The sequence below is a fragment of the Moschus berezovskii genome, chromosome 22 (assembly GCF_049115385.1).
Source record: "Moschus berezovskii isolate FMDL1 chromosome 22, NW_MosBer_1.0, whole genome shotgun sequence".
Classification (NCBI taxonomy): Eukaryota; Metazoa; Chordata; class Mammalia; order Artiodactyla; family Moschidae; genus Moschus; species Moschus berezovskii.
In genome coordinates, this window is record NC_142481.1 from 14,546,999 (window position 1) to 14,556,589 (window position 9,591).

Here is a 9,591-nt window from a genome sequence, read left to right on the forward strand (position 1 = left end):
GAATTCCATCACCTCCACTAGCTTTGTTCGTAGTGATGCTTCTAAGGCCCACTTGACTTCACATTCCAAGATGTCTGGCTCTAGGTGAGTGATCACACCATCATGGTTATCTGGGTCATGAACATATTTTTTGTATAGTTCTTCCGTGTATTCTTGTCACCTCTTCTTAATATCTTCTGCTTCTGTTAGGTCCATACCGTTTCTGTCCTTTATTGTGCCCATCTTTGCATGAAATGTTCTCTTGGTATTTCTAATTTTCTTGAAGAGATCTCTAGTCTTTCCCATTCTACTGTTTTCCTCTATTTCTTTGCATTGATCACTGAGGAAGGCTTTCTTATCTCTCCTTGCTAGTCTTTGGAATAGCTAGAGACAGAGGATAGGATGGTTGGGTGGCATCTCCGACTCAATGGACATGAGTTTGAGTAAACTCCAAGAGTTGGTGATGGACAGGGAGGCGTGGTGTGCTACAGTCCATGGGGTCGCAAAGAGTCGGACATGACTGAGCCACTGAACTGAAGAGATTAGAGATTAGTTGTAGACAAAAAGCTAGATGCAGCCTGTAGCAGGAGGAGGGAGGTTAAGCCGTCAGTAGCAGGGCAGCAGCTTGGCTATGACGGAAGGGGAAGAGGTTAGCCCATGATAATAGGGACTCAATGGGTGTGTGTGCACGTGTGTGCGTGTGTGCTTGTGCCACGATCTGTGTTGGGTTTTGCCACATGCCTTGTGGGATCTTAGTTCCCCAACCAAGGAGCAAATCTGGGCCCTTGGTAGTAAGAACACAAAGTCCTAACCACTTGTTGTGTTGTGTTAGTTGCTCAGCCATGTCTGAATCTTTGTAGCCCACCAGGATCCTTTGTACATGGGATTTCCCAGGCAAGAATACTGGAGTGAGTTGTTATTCCCTTCTCCAGGTGATCTTCCTGACCCAGTGATCGAACCTGAGTCTCATATCTCCACTAGCATCACCTGGGAAGCCACTGGACCACTAGGGAATTCTCATCCTTTTCTTTCTTGAAGGCCACCAGCTCACCTGGCAGCAGAGATTTGAACATGCCAGTGTTACAGCCTTTCCTGGTTGTGGTGGGGACAGCACGTGCTCTGGCCAAGCCCAGCCCCATGGCCACCAGAACCAGCGTCCATGCTGCAGCCATGGCCAAATTTCCATAGCTTCCCCAGCTGCATAGCTCAGCTTTTTAGCCAGGCTGAATGAACCATCCTGGCTGAGATTTGTGAAGCAAAAAGGCAAATGGCTTTGACTTGAAAGGCATGAGTGGGTAGGGCCAGCAGGCTGAGCCAGGTGAGTTGATGGGTGTGGGTGGGGCATGGTGAGCTCAGCGCTATGCCCAGAAGGAAAGAGAATCTGAAATCCCAGGAGAGCTCTGGAGACGTTCCTATGAATCTCTGGGATGTTGGGGAGCCCCTGATGGAGGCTGAGGCAGGATGAGAAGTGGGAAGCTGTCACAACAGGGCAAGGGCTGGGGTAGGGTGGGTGTGGGCGGGGCTGCTGGAGTGGCAGAGAGGAAGCTTCCTCCATTGGTTTAAGTGTTTTCCACAAACCCATTCATTTTATGCTCCAAACCTTCCCGTGGGTAGTTATTTTTATGATCACTCCCATTTTACCAGTGAGGAAACGAGGGCACAGGAGGGTAAAGTGGCTTAACCTTGGGTCAAACAGGTGTTTAATGGCAGAGGGGTTTGAATGGAGTTCCATGAACTTACTCCCTACTCTGTGTACAGCCAAAGTATAAGATGGAAACCTCTGGGGCTCAAGATACCTAACTTTCCTTTCTCTCCCTCTGGGTAGCATGAAAGGGCAGGGGCCTCCTTGTTTGTGGGGTAAGAGCACTTGCTGGGGCTACCTGGAAAGCCGGCAGTGAGGAGGGCTTTCAGAACTCAGGCAGAGTCTGGTTGCTTTGCTGTCATCATCCCCGGTGGTAATAAACATTGTGCAGCAAGGAGGGAATTGCTCTGATGTACAGGAACTTCATATTTTTCATTCCTTTATTATTTTTTTTCTTGGCTCTTAGGTGCAGAAAGATGTTAACCATACTCTTCAGATCATAATATAGAATTGCCATTGGTCCATGAAATACCCTCTAAGGTTTTACCCCCAGCCTCATGCCCAATCCCTCCCCTTCACAGACACCCATTTTAATGCCCTTGATATATAGCTGCAAGGATGTAGCTTTATACTTTGTGATTTTGTATGTGTATATGTTTCCAATTTACATAAATGGGATTGGCTATAAATCTGTTTCTTCCCCCTCTTTTTTTTATGTTTATTAGCTTAATAGTATGTTTCTGAGATCTCTCCACATAGGGGTGTACTTCAACCTCTCTGTTGCTAACTGCTGCATTGTGTTCCATGGTGTGCCCGCAGCAGTCTGTCACTTATTTATTCCGCCAGTGATGGACGCTTAGGTTGCCTTCAGCTCTCCATCACCATGAGGCTTACATACATCCTTTCTGTTGGAGGTTTTCTAGGATGTACTGAGTACATCATGTGAAATGCTTGGCTGGATGAATCACAAACTGGAATCAAGATTGCCAGAAGAAATATCAACAACCTCAAATATGCAGATAATACTATTCTAATGGCAGAAACTGATGCTAAAGCTGAAACTGCAATACTTTAGCCACCTCATGCGACGAGTTGACTCACTGGAAAAGACTCTGATGCTGGGAAAGGTTGGGGGCGGGAGGAGAAGGGGACGACGGAGAATGAGATGGCTGGATGGCATCACCGACTCTGTGGACCTGAGTTTGAGTGTACTCCGGGAGTTGGTGATGGACAGGGAGGCCTGGCGTGCTGTGATTCATGGGGTCGCGGAGAGTCGGACACGACTGAGTGACTGAACTGAACTGAACTGAACTGAATGGCAGAAAGAGAAAAGGAACTAAAGAGCCTCTTGATGAGGGGGAAAGAGGAGAGTGAAAAAGCTGGCTTAAAACTCAACATGCAAAAAACTAAGATCATGGCATCTAGTCCCATCACTTCATGGCAAATAGATGGGGAAACAATGGAAACAGTGGCAGATTTTATTTTCTTGGGCTCCAAAATCACTGCGGGTGGTGACTGCAGCCATGAAACAAAAAGATGCTTGCTCCTTGAAAGGAAAGCTATGACAAATCTAGACAGCATGTTAAAAAGCAGACACATCACTTTGCTGAGAAAGGACAGTCTAGTCAAAGCTATGGTTTTTCCAGTAGTCATGTATGCATGTGAGAGTTGGACTATAAAGAAAGCTGAGTGCCGAAGAATTGATGCTTTTGAACTGTGGTGTTGGAGAAGTCTCTTGAGAGTCTTCTCTTGGACTGTAAGGAGATCCAACCAGTCAATCCTAAAGGAAATCAACCTTGAATATTCATTGGAAGGGCTGATGCTGAAGCTCCAATACTTTAGCCACCTGATGCAAAGAGCTGACTCATTGGAAAAGACCCTGATGCTGGGAAAGATTGAGGGCAGGAGGAGAAGGGGATGACAGAGGATGAGATGGTTGGATGGCATCACTGACTCAACAGACATGAGTTTGCACAAGCTCCAGGAGATGGTAAAGGACAGGGAATCCTGGTGTGCTGAAGTCCATGGGGTTGCAAACAGTCGGACATGACTTAGAGAATGAACAGGAACCCTGACCTGGTGTCCCCACTGTATCCCTTCAGCTCATTTTCTCCCTCATTTGTACATCCAGTGGGTTGCCACCCACACTGACAACCTCCCACCTCATGTGCCCTGTATCTTTCTGCTTCTCCATCTGAGGTCTTTCTCCTGTCTGCATGCAGGACAGGAAGTGCAGTGAGGATCAGGAGCCTGGGATGAAGTGTTTCTGTTTCCTTTTCTTTGGTGAGTCAGTTCTGATGTGTGCTCTACATGATTCCTAAACTCCTTAGAGGGTCCCTGGTAGGAATGACCTCTAGGTGTTCATGGTGCTCACCCTTTGGGGGTTGGCACTAGCGTGAGGAAGCAAGATCGCTAGGGTGCAAAATTTAAGGGGTCACCCAAAGTGCCTCACTCTGCAGAATTTATTGCCTTTCCCCCCCCTTTCTTTTCTTAAAAATTAAAAATATTTTGGCCACACCACGCAGCTTGTGGGACCTTCATCCCTTGACCATGGATTGAACCCAGCAGTAATAGCAGCAAATACCAACTACTACGCCACTAGGAAACTCATAGCTTTTTCCTCTTGAATCCCAATTTTCCTACTCCCTTGAATTTCCTGGGGATACATCCCAGATAGACTACCTGTACCCGTGGTTCAGGGCATGCCCTTGGGAGACCTCAAACTAAATCCTGATCCCTATTCAGGAGCAGGATTTCTGAGTCACTACAGGGCACATTTGTGCTTATATTGTCTATTTAGCACCATGCAATAGAGTTTTCTGCAATGATGGAAGTGTTCTGTGTTTGCATTGTCCAATATGGTAGTTACTAGCCACATGTGGTTGTTGAGTGCTTCCAATTTGGCTAGTGCAACGGAGAAACTGAAATTTCATTTTCTTTCATTTTTCTTTAATTTAAATCTAATTCCTACATGTGCCTGGTGGCTACCATAACGGGCAGTGCAGTTCTAAATACTCATCTTGTTCTCCCAAACAGTTGCACCTGCTTCATTCTCTTCAGAGATGCTTGAGAGACCCTGTATCCCTGTAAGAGGGTGGACTCTTCAGCGCCTGGCTCTGACTTAGATGATGAGGTCCTAGTCTTTGACTATGAGCTTGATGCAAAATAGATGAGATTTTTGAGGTTGAGGAAAGAGATGAGTGAATTTTGCATGTGGAAGGAATGTAAATATTTGATGGCCAGAAAGCAGATTGTAGTAGTTTTGAAACATGTCTTCAAGATTTTTGACCCTTTCCCCACTGAGAAGTGGGTCTGTCGTGTTTCCTTCAATCTAAGTTGACCTTTGTTGGGTTGTACCTTGTAGACCTGCAAGCCCTATACTTGGCTTCCCTGGTGGCTCAGTGGTAAAGAACCTGCCTCACAATGTAGGAGACACAGGTTTGATCCCTGGACCAGGAAGATCCCCTGGAAAAGGAAATGGCAACCCGCTCTAGTATTCTTACCTGGAAAATTCCATGGACAGAGAATCCTGGTGGGTTACAGTCCATGGGGTCACAGAGAGTTGGACATGACTTATCGACTAAACAACAACAACAACAAAAGGACAATTATTGTGTGGTTCTCCTTATAGAAAATATCTTTTTTTTTTTTTTCTATCTAGGATAGGCAGTTTATAGAAACAGAAAATAGTTTAGCAGATACCCAGGACTGGGAGCATGGGAGAAGGAGTTATTGCTTAATATGTACAGAGTTTCTGTTTGGATGTTGAAAAAGTTTTGGAAACAGATAGTGGTGATGGTTTACAATACAGTGAATTTACTTAATGCCACTGAATTATACACTTAAAAATGGTTTAAATGTTAGGAATTCCCTGGCAGTCCAGTGGTTAGGACCTCACATGTCCACTGCAGGGGGCTTAGGTTTGATCTTTTGTCAGGGAACTAAGATCTACAAGCCACAAGGTATGGACAAAAAAAAAAGTTTAAAGTGGCAAATTTTACTATGTGTATATATATTACCACAATTAAGGAGGTTTAAAAAGGTAACCTTACTGGAAGAATGGAATTCCAATGTTTTATATTTTTTAGAAAAACCATATACAATGACCAAGTGGAGATTTATTCCATGAATGCAGGTTCAGTTCAATTCAGTCATTCAGTCATGTCCGACTCTTTGGGACCCCATGGACTGCAGCACGCCAGGCTTCCCTGTCCATCACCAACTCCCAGAGCTTACTCAAACTCATGTCCATCGAGTTAGGGGAGAATGGATAACTGTATCTGTATGGTTGAGTTCCTTCGCTGTTCACTGAAAGTATCACAATATTGTTAATTGGCTATACCCCAATACAAGGGGCTTCCCTGATAGCTCAGTTGGTAAAGAATCCACCTGCAATGCAGTAGACCCCGGTTCAATTCCTGGGTTGGGAAGATCTCCTGGAGAAGGGATAGGCTACCCACTCCAGTATTCTTGGGCTTCCCTTGTGGCTCAGCTGGTAAAGAATCGGCCTGCAATGCGGGAGACCTGGGTTTGATCCCTGGGTTAGGAAGAGGCCCTGGAGAAGGGAAAGGCTACCCACTCCAATATTCTGGCCTGGAGAATTTCATGGACCGTATAGTCCTTGGGGTCACAAAGAATCGGACACGACTGAGCCACTTTCACCCCAATACAAAATCTTTTTGGTGTTAAAAATAAAGAATCTCCAATGCAAGGGATGTAGGTTCAATCCCTGATCGGGGAACTAAGATCCCACATACCATGGCATAACTAAGCCTGAGCTCCACAACTAGAGAAGCCTGCACTCTGCAAGGGAAGAACCAGCACAGCCAAAGTAAACAAACGTATCTATATCTATCTCTCTCTATATATAATGAAAGACTCCTCAGGGAGTTGCTGGGCATAGCTCCCGCCCACCCCCCAACAGGATGGGAAAACTGAGACCTGCCACAGCAAGCAAGGAGTCGGGGGAGCCTAAAGATGGGTATATGTGAGGGTCAAAGCTGAGCAGGACAACGGGGTCAGGTTAAGGGGGACAGGAGACTCTCAAAGTCACGTTGAAGACAGAGAAGTGAGGAGACGCATTTGAGTGGCACAGGTGGTGGGGGCAGGCGGCGGGCACAAGCGAGGAGCAAGTCAGACAGAAGGAGAGTCCAGGGCCAGTCCTCACTCTCCTGCCTTTCCGGCCCCACCTGGCCCTTTCATCCCCAGCCTCTCTAACCGGTCTCTCCTGGCTTTTCTCCCTCCCCTGACTTCCCCTCAACTCTCCCGGTCCCAGCTCCCTGCGCCTTTCACTCGCCTGCTCACAGGTTCTTATCCAGTTCTTATCCCCTCCCCTACCTCGTCCGCCGTCCCCTCTCAGTCACTCCTCAGAGATTCACATTTTCCCTCTTCACCGTTCTCCTTCCGCCTCCAGCTTTTTCCGCTGTCCCCTCTCGCTTATTCTCCACTTGGCCCCTCTTGTGTATCCCTTTTGCTAACAGGGGCTTCCTGTTTCCCATACGGGGGCCCTCAACGCCCTCAGGGCTTCTGGGCACCTGGGCAGGGCTGGGCAGGGCTGGGGACCTCAGGGCGCAGAAGGGATGTGGGGTCCGCGGGTCTTCTCAGACCTGCGAGAGACAGGCTGGCAAGAGGTGGGCAGGAGCGGCTGCCTAGGAAATGGAGGCCCTGGGGCGGGGTGGGATCCGAGGTTCCTCGGGGCAAGTGGGTGGATCCAGTCTGCCTCCCTTTCCCCAGCTGACCCGAAGTGCGCCTTCGGGCCATCTCCCAATCTCTGCCCTTGAAAACGCTCCCCTGTATTTGCCTCTTGGGTCCCCCCACCCCTGCCCCGCCCCGCCTGCAGTGGGGCTCCTGAGAGACTCCCCAGGGATTTCAAGGTGGCTCCGCGGGCACAGAGGGAGGGGTGGGCAGTGTGAGGTGAGCTGAGACCACAAGAAAGGTGCCCTGACTCAGCTCTTCCCACCCCCACCCGGGAAACCGTGCCTTCCCCTTCCTGCTTCCCAGCCCTGACCACCCAGGACAAAGTTGGCCAGTTTCAGGAGCCTGTGAAAGGAGAAAAGCAAACTGCAGAGAAATACGTGACCGATGCCACTTTTGTAAAACCAAAAGAGAATATGTGCGTGAGTCTGCATTTCATGTAAGTGTATAGAGAAGGCTGTGAGTTAATGGTTATCTAAGGCGGTTGGAGTGGGGCAGGGAGGGGTGGAAAGGGAGGTATGGAAGAAAGGAGAAAAGCTGAACGGAAAAATACTCATGCAATCTCGTGTTCTCCTTTTAGTACATTTATTGTGTAAAAAATTTTAAATTTCTAAAATTTTACGATACTGTAGACTTACAAGAAGTTGCAAAAATACTACAGAGAAGCTCCTTGGATCCACTATTACATAAGTGTAGCACTTTCCCAAAACTAGGAAACTGACATTGTCACAGTGCAATTAACTAGACCACAGACCTTACTGGGACTTCCCCAGTTTTCCAATGCACATTTTTTTTAACTTGTATATAATTTGGTGACATTTATATCACATGTATAAGATGCATAAGTACAACAATCAAGATACAGATTTATTCTGAATTTCCTGGCAATCCAGTGGTTAGAACTTTGCACTCTGACTGCCAAGGGCCCAGGCTGGATCCCTGGTGAGGGAACGAAGATCCCACAAGCCCCGAGACATGGCCAAAAAAAGATCATTATACAGTCACACTGTCCCTGCTCTTCTGTTACCCTTGACAACTACTAATCTGTTCTCTAGCTCTATAATTTGTCATTTCAAGAATGTTATATAAATTGAATCCTATAGCATGTAACCTTTTGAAATTGGCTTTTTTCATTCGGCAGAGCGCCCTTAAAATCTATTCAATTTGTGTATCACTGGTTCCTTTCTTTTTATTGCTGAGTACTGTTCCATTGAACACATGCGCTGACAATGGACTATTAACCATTCACCAGTTGAAGGACATAGGGATTGTTTCTAGTTTGCGGCTACTACAAACTAATAATATTAATTAATTTAGCTAGTATTGAAAGAGCTTAATGAGCTTCCCTGGAGGCTAAGTGCTAAAAAACCTTCCTGCCAATGCAAGAGAGGAGGATTCGGAAAGATCCCTTGGAGAAGGAAATGGCAACCTTCTCCAGTATTCTTGCCTAGAAAATCCCATGGACAGAGGATCCTGGTGGGCTACAGTCCATGGGGTTACAAAAGAGTGAGACACGACTTAACGACTAAACAACAACAACTGTTTAATGAGCTACTGAAGCTGCCATGAACATTCATATCAGATTTTTATGTGAACATGCATTTTCATTTCTCTAGGATAAATGCCCAGGATCGTGACTGCTGAGTAATGCAATGTAAGTGTATGCTTACTTTTTAAGAAATCTCCAACTGTTTTCGAGAGTGGCCGTACCATTTTACTTTCCCATCAGCAATATATGAGTTATAGTTTGTTCTAATTCTCACCAGCATTTGGTTCTGTTATTGTTATTATTATGATTAGCCAGGCTAGTTAGGTGTGTACTGCATGATGGATCATCACTTTATCATGATTTTAATTTGTATAATTTTAATTTGCATCTTCCTAATGGCGGGGCTTCCCAGGTGGCTCAGTGGGTAAAAAATCTGCTCGCGATGCAGGAGATGAGGGTTTGATCCCTATGTTGGGAGATCTCCTGGAGGAGGGCATGGCAACCCACTCCAGTTTCTTGCCTGGCGAATCCATGAACAGAGGAGCCTGGCGAGCTACAGTCCACAGGGTTGCAAAGAGTCAGACACGACTGAAGGGACCGAGCATGCACAATGGCAAGTGATGCTGACATCTTTTCTATGTTCATCTGTCAACTGAATACACCGTTCAGTGAAATCTCAATGCTTTCTGCCCATTTTCTAATTGGATTTTTTTCTAATTGATAAGTTTTAAGGGTTTTACAATGTATTCTAAACCCTAGTCCCTGTCAGATATGTGGTTTGCAAATATTTTCTTTCAGTCGCTTAGTTTCTCATCATTTTAACAGAGCCTTTCTCAGAGTAAAAGCT